This window comes from Phocoena sinus, chromosome 10, assembly GCF_008692025.1.
Source record: "Phocoena sinus isolate mPhoSin1 chromosome 10, mPhoSin1.pri, whole genome shotgun sequence".
Lineage (NCBI taxonomy): Eukaryota > Metazoa > Chordata > Mammalia > Artiodactyla > Phocoenidae > Phocoena > Phocoena sinus.
In genome coordinates this window covers 31771871-31785468 of record NC_045772.1, presented here as the reverse complement: position 1 = coordinate 31785468, position 13598 = coordinate 31771871, and the positions used below count along the sequence as shown (strand labels likewise).

Here is a 13598-nt window from a genome sequence, read left to right as displayed (position 1 = left end):
GAAATGTGGGCTTGTTATGTCACTATGCATCCTTCATCGAGTGCTTCACTCCAAGTGGCTACAGAGCTCTGACTAGGAGACTACCTCCCCCTCCATGGTTACGAAAATAAATGTTTGAAAAAACCAAAAGTTCAGAGTATTAAATAATTACTTTTACTTTCAATCAAAACAGTGCTACAAACCATTTTAAGCAGAAGTGAAAAGAAGTCTGTAAACAGAAGCAAATGCGACGGTATAGGAAAATCATTTAACTAATGACTCCTCTCTGCCAGAGGAGAGAGGAGACAGCCAGCCTTTAGGAGTAATTTTGGTCTGCCAGAATCTTCCAAAGAGTTGCATATATATTATGCACAAAGGAGTTACACTCCTGAAATGTATCATTATGGTCTAATGGAAAGGGAAACGAGTTTGAGAAAGGTTGATTCTATTTCAGACTCTGTTGCAGGCTCTATGACCTTGCCACCAATCAGGGGTTTAGCAGTGTGGCATGCATAACTGCAAAGGCTCCCCAGGTGACTGTAGGTGCTGCACTGATGAACATCTTTATCTTACCAAATGAGTATAAATTAAAATGTGTATTTTTAAAATGTATATAATATATACATGTATAACACACATATATCAAACAGATGATTCCAAGTTGATTATTGCTTAGAAAAAAAGAAATTTGAAGGGTCAATTTAAAAGCAGTTTAATGTATAACATTAAATAAATATAACTGGTAGTAAAGGAAGGTGTATAATGACAAAAATCATGACATTGGTAGAATTACTGAAGCTTGGCAAACATCAATCTAACTGTACTAATTTTATGAAACCAATAAGAAGGAATGGCCTAATAGGTTAGAACAGGTTTAAGGAAACCGGGGAGTAGACCTAGCAGAAAGTCAACCCAATTTCTTTTCAATCAACTGGATGATTCATCTCAGGACTCCATATACTAATCTCCTAGAGTGACTCGCTCTCTTCGCTTCCCTTCCTCCCTGCTTCCCTTCTTCTCCCTCTCAGTTCTTTCTCCTCCTCCCACCTCCACAGCTCAATGGCTTTCTAGCTACACTAATATCATCACTGACTTTCTCATCCATAACTCTGTATCTGTTGTTTCCTTCATACTGATGCACTACAGTTATGCTGTATAATCATGATACTTGAAATCAAAATGAAGAGAATATGAAAGCAGATACCAAAGAGGTTAGAAGAGGTAGCATGCAAATCACAGACTGTGGGCAAGCTCCTCAGGAGGTCAGAAGTGGGTCAGAAAGACAAAGATCTTCCTTCGGTGTAGGCCTTTGAGAGGAGACAAAGGCCAGCCTCTTAGTCCCTTAGCAGAAGAAAACCAGGAGCTACTTAAAAGTGAACAAGAGGTAGGGCTAGGCCCCAAATGGATAGGAAGCATCAGGAATTTTTTCTCGTAGAAAAGTAGGCTCCTGTTATAGGGTGCAGGGAGTTCAACATTTGATACATTGGGAAGAAAGTCTATCCATGATTATCTAGTCTTTACTTGCATACTTTCAGTGCTAGTTGGTCCACCATGCTGTTTTTGATTAATCTAATTATTGGAAAGATTTTTCTCTTTTGAGCTTTAACATTTGTTGTTGTTTATGTTAAGAGATAGGTTTAATTTAGTAAGGAAATCTAGTAAGTCTTGTGCGTATGAAACATCTCTTGTTTGTTCACCCATTCTGGCTGCCCTCTGTTAGACACATCACTCTTTGATCACAAAACTTCCTCTGCTGAGAACTCTGATGGCTTGCCATTGCTCTTGGAATAAAGAAAAGCAAAGAATTTAAGGCTTCCCAGGTCTGGTCCCCTCCTGCCTCTCCAAAGTCAATTTGTGCCGTGCTCCCTGCTCCAGAGGCAAGAAACATTTTCTGTTCCTCAGAGTTCCCTCCCATTTCAGAGCCTTTGGTTATACTCTTCCTTCTGCTTCTGCAGAGACCACTTTGCTCAAATCTCCTCTTTACCCAGTAGATATTTTCTTATTCTTTAGATCTCAGCTCAATATTCCCTATATTCTCTTCCTCAGGCAGGTTTTCCCTAACCTCTGATTTGATCAACTCCCCTCTTATTATAAACTCAAGTATGAATTCCCTCTTTCGTAGCATTTATGAAACATTTGTTTGTGTGATTATTTGATTAAAGTCACTGACTATGACTGTCCTCACTCATTAGTTTATCTTCAGTGTTTAGTACAGTAAGCAGAACACAGTGAATCTCTTAAATACTCTTCCAATTAGTTTACTGATGCCAGGCAGGAGGCAGGAATCGGATAAGGCCCAGAGCTTGTACGACATCAACAATTTCTCACAACAATCATGTAAGGGAGATAATTTTTCTGTTTGATAAATAAGAAAACTAAGGACCAATAAGGTTAAGTAATTTATTCAAGATCCCTCGGTTGGTAAGTGGAAAGGCATGATCTAATCCAGGCATGTGGACAACAGTTAGGATTTTTTATCTGCTCTACACCTCTCCTATTCTTCTTCCTCTGCTACTAGCATCCCACTTTCTTTTGTAGAAATCTCGCAAGATGATCCCATGTCTCTCAGAAGGGATTGTCATTCACAAGGCTTTGCCTCCCCTTCCCCCTTCACTGTAGGGGTTGGTTTAGGATCCAGGTCTGGCCAATCCCCTGATTGGTGAGGTATGGGTATATCACCTGAGGTGGGCTAATCAGAATCCACTGAGGTATTTTCCTGCTAAAGTCAATTGGAAAGATTACCTTCTTCCTATGGAGTTGCCACAAGCTACAAAAATGTGAAGTTTCCTTTGTCCTGTTGGTGTCTGGTTTGACCAGCCTTAAAAATGATGAAAGATATCCGTTCACAGACTATTCTTTGAAAAACCCCAAATTTCTTATATTCAGGGAATACCATCAAGCTCATTTGTTTAGTTTTTTCTTGATTATAGAATAAAGGTTAGAAAATATCGCCAAGGATAGTAAATACTTAAATTATTGATAGTTGGCCTTCTTTTCCCTTTACACTGTGCTTAAAAACTAATCACAGGTCCAATTTAAAAACAACAGTAAATAATTACATTCCTGAAAAAAAGTTGAGCCTGTATGATATCAAATCAGAGATATTTTTTAATTCTTTTATGAAATCTAGAGATGTTTACAATATTAACTCAGAATGTTCAATTTAGTGTTGTTAATAAATATTGATCACATATCAAAAGGAATTTGGTTGACAAAAAGAAAGGAGTGTTGGGCTTCCCTGGTGGCGCAGTGGTTGAGAGTCCGCCTGCCGATGCAGGTAACACGGGTTCGTGCCCCGGTCCAGGAAGATCCCACATGCTGCAGAGCTGCTAGGCCCATGAGCCATGGCCGCTGAGCCTGCGCATCCGGAGCCTGTGCTCCGCAACGGGAGAGGCCACAACAGTGAGAGACCCCCGTACCGCAAAAAAAAAAAAAAAAAAGAAAGGAGTGTTTCCTGAAGATAATTATAATATACAAAGATCATTATCCTCCATGGATATCAAATAATCTAGAAGTTATTAGACATCATGACCTACTGAAAAAGTGAGATTATCAAGAAATTCTAAAGGAATAGACTTATTTAAACATTCTAGAAGAAACCTGAGTAAAAAGGAATCCAATGGATCTTAGAGAAAGAATTTCCTGGTACACTTAAAACTATTAATTCAACTTTGCAGGAATAACTCATATTATTTATTCGTTAATTAATTCATTTGACAAATATTTTAATACTTCCAGTAATTATAACAAATAATTTTAAATTACTTCCAATAATCTCCTCTAAAATGTATCATTCATTTATATTATCACTGCCTCCCTTCAGAGCTGATGAATCTCATTTAAACTATTGCAGTATATTCACCAAATGTCATCCTGTCCCATCCACTTCACCAAATATCTTCTTCCCATCCACTTCATCATCACTGCCAACATTACTGTAGCATCTATAAAAATCTACGCCCAGCACCTCACTGTCTATAAATGTATTCTGATTCTCCATACCTAGAGAATAAAATCCGAAGCTCCCCACAGTTTGGCCACAACGTTTGTAGCTCCCTAGACTCATCAGCTGTACTAGCCACTTCCTTCCAACTAGCCATATTGGACTTCTCAACATTTTCTCTTTGACACCTTTGTTCCTGTGTTCACATTGTTCTTTTAGCACGGAGTAGTAGCTTGTTCTCTATTTTCTGCCTGAGATCTCCTTTTCATCATTCAAATCCTGGTTCAAATAACACTTCCTCTTTGAAGCAGAGTGGTCGCTCATTCCTTACAAACTTCATTAGGCTTACAATTAATGGGAAAATTATTTTGTAATCCATGAGCCCTCATCCAGTGAAGGAGAGAAGGATACTTCTCAAAATGTGCTGAGTGAAAGAATAAAATGAGCTGTGGAAATTTGATGGGAACATTCTAGGGAGAGGATATGCATATGGGGGCTTGGTAAACGTTAACTATGTCTTCATGTTATTTTTTTGCTACTAAAAGTTTAACAAGTATTTTTTGACTCCAAATTTATTTTTTAATAAGTATAATTATTTCTTTTAACTTATATAAATGTTTTTGTTTATGTCTTTTTCTAATCCTTAAAGATTTCAGAAACTGAGTTATTTCACAAACACGTAGCTTTTAAAACTAGAAGAGAATTTTGATAAAATGTGGTTTACACAGTTAATCTACATATGAAGAATTGATACTACAGACAGGCTTATTTGAATGTCTCCAGAATTGACTTATGAAACACTTTCTGGCTAGTCTAGAAACACTACTTCCAAGGAATCAAGATCAAAGAGTAAATATTCTACCCTTGTTTATAGTAAAGAGTGATTATTAATAAGACAGTGATTTTAAGATTATTTAGAGGAGAATTTCTAGAGAAGAGAAAAAGGTAGAATTGATTTTCTAAATAATATGTATATTCTGGGAATATGCTTTTCTATAGTCTATATTCCCAGAATATAGGAGAATGTTCACTATATATATATGTATATTAGACAATCAAATACCATGAACTGTTACAACTTTTATATGTTTTACTACAGGTCCCTCTTCTCCATGACATTTAAAAATATATTATTTAACTCTATGTTTTTGCATAATTTTCCTGAATATTAAGACTTTCATATATGTCTCATAACTTTTATGTGTATTAGATAAATTAATTTAGGTTGATGTTTTTGTCAGTGATGTTATCCTCTCCACTTATCTGATTTTAAAAGAGATTTGTGACTTCAACTGTGGCAGTGTTCTTTTGTACATTGTACTCTTGAAATGTGTTCTCTAATGAATCATTTAAATGAGAAGTTTCTAGAGTATGGCCTATTTCCTAATTGACAAGTTTGTTCTATACAACTCTTGAGTGGCACAGTTCATAAAGAGTATAGAGACATAGACAAATGCACTAGTACTTTGTAAAGCTCTAATGATATAATATGACTCCCCTAGTTATCTCTTCCTTTAAAAATTATAAATAGGCAATAACAGAGAAGCTGTCATGTATTTGGAAACTTCTTTCTTTCTTTCTTCTTCTGCAAGGTGGTGGGTGAAAAGAATTTGACATTAAGGCAGCTAGGGAACAGATAAACTTTACCATTGTGGGTTCCAAAGTCTGAAATAAGCATTGTGGTTACTTTTTTTTTTTTTAGTGGATGTTCAACTTGCTTGGACAAGTAGCAGATTTTTCGTGTCTCCCTCCAGCGTCATCAGACCACTTATCAAGTTTGGATAAAAGACATTTGTTAACAATGTACCTTATTGTCTATGTTTTCCCTCAGCTAGAAACTATTTGCAATGACCCTATCTTCAGAGGTTATGGGGATCTTGACCAGTTTTCAACCTAGTCTAAAGAGGCCTTGAAGGAAGAGATGGCTTTCAGAATTGAGATCCAAGCTTAGAATGGCTAGTAAGCCCTAGACATTGTCATCTTAGCCACATACAGTGGCCACCCTCACCCACCTTCCTTTAAAAAATTTTTTTTTCCATTCAAATCTGTCATTCCATACTATGGAGGCTCCCATGGCAAATCCCCGTTACCAGCTTTCTTATTCTGAAGACTATACCCAAGGTGAGACAGTAGATAAAAATAAGGTGAGCTGATTATTGTCATAATCATTGATTTTTAAATATATGTTTTGTTTTTCATTTATAAAGAACACATGCTTAAATTGGATTGATTATTGCTTAAAATATGCAGTGTGGTATTGTGTGTGTGTTATTTGACTGAGGGCACATCCCAGATGCTGGAAACATTCTATTCAAGAATTTCAGTCCAGGGCCGTCCAGCTAGCTTTCAAACTAGAAGTTCCATGCTCTAGAGGTCACTAATGCAAGCACTTCTATTATTCATATCTATGCTATCAAAATCTAGCTTATTTCAGCATAGATTTTGGAAATAATTAGAAATAAGAATGTTCCCTATTATTCATAAACAGCATACTATATGGCAAATAATTTTTCAGAGGTGAAAATGGTGGCTTATTGACCAGCATCATTAATGTAAGAAGACCATCTCATCGGCAAAAATTAAAGCTCTTCAGGATACCTGTACTGGCTAAAATTGTTCTAGAAGCAGTCATGAACAGGGTATAATAATTCAAGAAGGCCTGAAGCTTTTAGCAGTAGAAATAATGCTTTTAAGACCTGAGCCCTGAACAGACTGGTTCCGGCCATTGGCGTGAGAGGATTTCTAGTGATGTGTTTGTTTTGAGAAACTATTTCATGTAAGATGCTAATGGAACACTTAACTGTATCAAGAGCTGGGACTTTATCAAGCTATAAAGAATATTTCCTGTCACCTGATTCATGTCTATTTATCAATATATTGGTCTATATGTATTGCAGAACTGGGTCTGTGATTTGCTTTCAAAAATGACCTGGTGGCCACATAATCTACCCTAAAGAACCTAAGGCTTTTACATATTGAATTGGCTTGAGGTCTGTTCATAATTGTTTATGGAACACTTACCAAGTGATAAGTACTTTGCAAATATTATTTAACCTTTGTAGTAATCTATACAATAATCCTCACAATACTCCTAGCACAACTGTATTGTTTGGGTTTGGTAAACCATCTATGCATAGGGTGATGCTAATCATTGTCATTATCTAGAGAAAGAGAAGCAACATGACCAAATCCACCTATGAGGTGGGCATGGCACAGTTACCTGTTTTACAGATGAGAAAACTGTAGCCACAGGGTAGTTAAGTGACTACTCAAGGTCACACAGATGGAAAGTGCCCAATCTTGGATTTAACCTGTACCTGAATGACTCTAAAAGCCCATCCTTCTAACCATGGTATTTTACTGCATCCCTTAATGATTTTTTCTTATTAATAGAAGAATTTATGGGCTAGGAAGTGAGTTAAATATTTCTGATAGTACAGTATTTACATTGCAGAGTTTTCTCATGGGGTCTAATGATAGAAAATAATTTGTCAAGTCTAGGGCATGCTGGGTAGTTATCAGGACTATAAGATAATCAGACACTTTTCAAAGCAGGACTCTCAGCGTGGAAAATGTCCTTAAGGATTTTGATTCAAATGACTGATTTCATGACAATGAACAGCTCCAAAAGCAAAGAAATGTTCTTTTATGTAGAGCAAAGGAAATAGGCTAGCATTGAGTCTTTTCAGGGCAAACTTTGGAAGCTTAAGATTATCTGTGCTGATTTTTCCCCTAATCCACCTTATTGGGTTTCTGGTTACCCGACCTTAATATAGCTTGTACAATATCATCTCTGTAACCTTTGTGTTTGTCGGCTTATCTTGATCAACTATCAGTGCAAAGTGAGAAGCTGCCTTTCATCTGGTTTCCAATGGTGCTAACTAGGAAAAGAGAAACCAAAAAGTTTGCACTGAGCAGAAATAAAGTAGTAAAGGTATTAAAGCACTGAGAGCGAACCTAAAGAAGGTATTTGAAGAAGGAAGGCTTCCTAGGGAGAAGGTTCACTTCATATCAACACCATTGGATGTTGTGAACAAAGAGGGTTAGCTAAAATCTTGATTTTTTGCAGTGGTACAAAGTTTTCCTATTTGAACTTCAATAAAGAGTTTTTGTCAATTCATCCTTACACTGAAGCTGTTCTCCTAAATCTAATGCATCAAAGATCTGGCATTGTTAAGGAAGATAGTCCTTGAACTCTCAGCCATATAAGCAGAACTAGCAAGAGAAAAAGAAAGTATGATGCTATATAAACCTTTCTCTCTGAAAAGAAAATAGAACAGGTTTGACTTTTGGAGACCAGCTAAATCAGGCAGAAGAGCAGAGAGAGGCTTTGTAGTCAAGGCCGGGGGGAAAAGTGAACAAGGAAGTTGTAAAATGCAAAATGATTAATTTTACTACTGTGTATTAAATAAAAGGAGGAGGTATATTTTGTGTATCTAACATGCTTCCTTTTACACTGTGTGGTAGTGAAAAGAACATTGGCTTTTCAGTCAACAGACCTGGGATTAAATCCTGGCTTCAGCACTTTCTGCCTGGGAAATTTAGGGCAGATTCTTAAACCTCTCTGAGCCTCAGTTTCCCCATAGGTTAAATGGAGCTCCCAGTACCCATCTCCCAGAAGTGTTGGAGACTATATCTGTCACTAACCTTCTGTTTGACTTTGGGCAACTCAACCTCTCTGAGCCTCAGAAGCTCCATCTATAAAATGGGAATAGTCATGCTTTCTGGCTCCAATCTAGAACATTTTTCCTGCACATGTGGACAAAACAAACAGGACTGATGTTCTTGATGGTTTTTGCTCTGTCAAATCAGAATAAAAATGACTACCTAGTAGTTGCCTTCTAAAGATTAGACAGTAATACATTTCAAGTCCCTAGTTCATAGTAGCCAGGCAATAAGAGGTACACAATTGGCATGCAGTAAATGTTCAGAGTACATTGTTGAATTCTCATAAGATCTATTGGTGGCATTGGCTTACTCAATACTCATTTTCATAGAGAAAAATATAGGCCATAGCAGACAACATATGAGACAAAAATTTCCCGTATTTAAATCGTGTTCTCCATTTTTCAAAGCATAATCATATTCTCATGGAGAAGGATACACACATCATACTCCCTATTTTCCAGAAAAGAAGGCTGAGATCCAGAGAAATTTAGTGATATTCACCAGAAATGGTGTGATTTAGCAGGATCAAGGCTGGAATCTGGATTCCTGAATTCTGTCCACGTGATCCTTCCATCGCCGAACAGTCTCACTGTCCTATGGTTCTGGTATATCTTTCCAGAAATCCTCTGTTAGAGTAAATTGTAAGAGCAAGAAATCAGCAATCAAGATAGCATTTCCTCTTACGAGTTCATGATGTGTTGATATCCTTGGCTTATTGTTTCAGTTTTTTAAGTGCAAAAAAGGTAATGAATTCTCTGTAACATTTAGAGAGGAACAGAGAACTCACTTTTGCTAAATTGAGTGGACTTGTGCCACTATCAGCTTTGAGCCTTGAACTGACTGCAGACCCTTGAAAGTTGAAAATTAGCAAAATGTTTTGCCTTTTTTCAGAAAAAAAAAAGATTAAAGTTTTTAAGATCAGAAATCAAATTAATCAACTCTAAATAGCAAAGGAAAAATTAAATTTTTGATCAATAAAGCAAATTGGAATACCAACAACATTATTAAATTTTCTTTGAAACAGAAGTCTTCTTATCATACATGGTTAATGACTACATATTGTTCAAAAGCATTGGGTTTATAAGAATCAAGCCCAAACTAACTTAGATTTCTTAAAATAGTTTATTTTCCCCAGTTAACTGTCTTAACATTTGATAAAATTTTTTTCTTTGCAATATTAAAATACTTTTAGAAAGTAATAGAAGTATAAGACGTGTAAATGTAATATAATATATATTTTGGTTCAGCCCAACAGACAATAATTTAGTTCAATCTACAATACTCATAGGGAACCTATTCTCTAGGGCATGATGCTGGCCCTAAGATAACAGAGGTCTCTGTCTTTGAGAAATTCAGCATCTGAGCTTTATGGTAATAAAAACTTATAGTTGCCAACTTTTGATTGATCTCTTGTTATGTATTAGCCACTTTGCCAAGAGTTCTGCATATGTTTTCTTATTTAATCCTCCCACCTCAATCTTTTAGAGATAGAGTTTTATTTGCCCCATTTTATAGATGAGGGGACAGTGTTTTTTTTGTTTTTGTTTTGTTTTGTTTTAGATTTAGGAATTTATCCTAGGACACAGAGTTCATAAATGGTTTAATCTATTGAATTAATATGCTAACACAAATATACAGACACAAACCAACAAACTTACATAAGTAAACACAAGTACTTGCAACTTCTATTTTTTTAAAAAAACTATGAATATATTTTTCCCTTTTTAAATGAGACAAAGGTGTTTGTTGTTGTTGTTTCTCCTGTCAGCTTATGCTTAAATAATGATTGTACGGTCATAGCATCATCCTTGTGTAGAAAGGGCAATGCATTTATAATCACACCGAGGAGTGCATAAGTCTCTCATGGCTATTAAGTCTCAAATGCTCTGACCCTGACACTGCATTTTGTTCATGTTTTTAAAAACATCAATTAAAACCAAAAGGTTATTTAAACATAGGTTGATTTCATAATAGAACTTCTAATCTTAAACAATACTTGTGTTTTTCCTGGGGAATTGTGGTAATAACATGCTTTGGATATACTCAGAACTGTCTTTTATAAAAGGATCCCAAACACACAAGGCCAGAGGACCTTAAACGTGAATGCTCAGGGGCACAAGTGTAGGAGGGAAATTTAGGGAAACATGAGGCTTTACAAAGGATAGACTTCCCAAAATGTATTTAAAGTTTTTGGGTAGAAAATTCTTCATAGAATATTTAGAAAAATATTGAAAGATATCTAATTCTGTTTATACATTCAAATAGTAGATTGAGTGACTATGTTAGTTTACTAGGCTGCTATAATGAACTACCACAGACTGGGTAGCTTACACAACAGAAATGTATTTTGTCACAGTTCTAGGCTGAAAGTCCAAGATCACAGTGTCAGTGGTATTGGTTTCTTCTGAAGCCTTTCTCTTTAACTTGCAGATTGTTACCCTCTTGCTGTGTCCTCACATGGTTGTCCCTCTGTGCATTTGTGCCCTGGGTATCTCTGTGTGTTCAAATCTCTTTTTGTTATAAGGACAGCAGTCAGATTAGATTAGGGTCCACCCTATTGGCCTCATTTTAACTTAATCACCTCCTTACAGGCCCTCTTTCCAAATAAAGTCACATTCTAGGTATTGGGTGTTAGGGTTTCAACATATAAAATTTGAGGGGACACAATTCAGTTCATAACTGTGACCTTTAGCTGCAGAGAGCTGAGAATTCTTCCAGATCTAGAATGTCATGCATTTTCTTCAAATTTTTCACTGCATATAAACTGACCACAATTTAATTTGCTAATATAATGCTTTTATTTATTTATTTATTAAAAATGACATTCCTGCTTTTCTGCATTACCCAGAGAGTGGTTCATAAGGCATTGTTCTGGGTTCCCCTCAGAGGTTAAAGGGAAACGTTCACAAAGTCTGGAGCCCTTGATGGCCTGCAAATGAAGGAGGAGGATTTCCTCCAGTTCCTTGGATCAGGAACCCACTTAGGTGACACCAACCTTGACTACCAATTGGAACAGTACATCTACAAAAGGAAAAGTGATGACGTTACCTCATACGCCTAAAGAGAACATGGGAGAAGCCTCCCCTGGCGGCTCGCACCGTTGTTGCCATTGGAAACGGGGCTGATGTCAGTGTCATATCCTCTAGGAATATTGGCCAGCGAGCTGTGCTGAAGTTTGCTGCTGCCAGGAGCCACTCGTATTGCCAGACACTTCTCTTCTGGAAACTTCCCTAACCAGATCCAGGCCGCCTTCCCAGAGCCACGACTTTCAGTGATTACCGATCCAGGCTGATCTCGGAGGCGTGTTATGTTAACCCGCTTGCCATTACTGTGTTACAGTCTCTCCTCTGCGCTTTGTGGACATCGCCATGCCCAGCAACAACAAGGGAGCTCCCGAGGTGGGTCCGCGGTGGTGGATGCGGGGCGGGGCCTGCAGGAAGTTCTGCGCATGCGTGGCACCAGCTCCCGTGAGCACCCGGGGGAGGTCAGCCTGATCTCTACTCTGCGGAGATGCTAAGAAGGCCGCTGCTGGAAAGGCTGTGACCCAGGAGGAAGTTCAGGGCGAATGGACTGCTCCAGCTCCCGAATTTGCTGCTGCTCGACCTGAGGTTGCAGATGGGTCTGCGGGCGCCTTTTGCGCCTAATCAGCGGTTCCCTACTGAAGACTGCAGCGCTCCGCCCACCACTGGGGACTGGACTGCAGCTTCCACTGCTCAGGCCGCTGAACAGGTAGGAATGACCACTGAGTGGTCTCAGCTTGTTCTTCCACAGACTCTTAAACAGAAAATGGAAATAGATTAGTGGAAATAAAGTTTCTTTAAAAAAAAAATGACATTGCTGAATTAGCTTTAGTAGGATACTATATATGTGTGTGTGTGTGTTTTTATATATATATACATACACATACATATATATGATGTGTCCCCACATATATATGAATGTGTTTAGGTAGTAGAGAAATAGAGAGACAGCTGTGTTTACATCTACCTTTTTTTTTTTTTTTTTAGAAAGGGCAGCTGGGCAGCAACTGAACTGAGATGATGTTTTTGTTTTTGTTTTTATAAATTTATTTATTTATTTATGGCTGTGTTGGGTCTTCGTTTCTGTGCGAGGGCTTTCTCCAGTTGCAGTGAGTGGGGGCCACTCTTCATCACGGTGCGCGGGCCTCTCACGGTTGTGGTCTCTCCCGTTGCGGAGCACAGGCTCCAGACGCGCAAGCTCAGTAGTTGTGGCGCACGGGCCCAGTTGCTCCACGGCATGTGGGATCCTCCCAGACCAGGGCTCGAACTCCTGTCCCCTGCATCGGCAGGCAGACTCTCAACCACTGCGCCACCAGGGAAGCCCCATCTACCTTTTAACACATACATTTACAACCAAAAGTGTATACCTATTTATTGACCAATTACATATGACTAAATGAATAACCACAATCATATATTTTCACCATGCTAAAAGCATTCTGTTTAAAAATGCATTTGAAAAGTTTCTCTTTTAGATTAACCTATAGTTTCATTCTACATTCAACCTAGTTTTTGGATACATTTGTATAGACTAAAATAAATTATGTGGGGTTGTACTATGAGTTAAGTCATCCCAAGTATGTTCAATAAGAACCCCATGGTTGTGGATTGTATTTTCCAAAAATGGCTGCAAGAACATTTCCAATCCCATAGACCGTGGCAATTTCCCAGTCCAGAGGTGGAGTCTATGTCTCTCCCCACTGCAACCCTCCTCTTTAAAACTTGGTGGGTCTTTATGACTGTCTCAATAAATAGAATGCAGCAGAAAAGATACTATGGGACTTCTGAAAACAGGTCATAAAAAGTAACATGGCAGTTTTTTTTGTTAGCTTAGTTAACTATTTTTAGGCATGTTTTTAAAATATATGTTTGATTTTTTTATGATTCATATAGTTCAAAAAGTACTTAATTTCTTGAAAATGATTCATATAATCAATATTGATGCTGTCATGTAATACATTTGTTTGCCATTCCATAAAGGATAGTTC

General features: G+C 37.6%; 1 pseudogene; it reads left to right on the top strand.

Annotated features, from left to right (window-relative positions):
* The first annotated feature begins 11525 nt into the window (after nucleotides 1-11525).
* Nucleotides 11526-12391, top strand: LOC116761146 (annotated as a pseudogene).
* Nucleotides 12392-13598: the final 1207 nt, after the last annotated feature.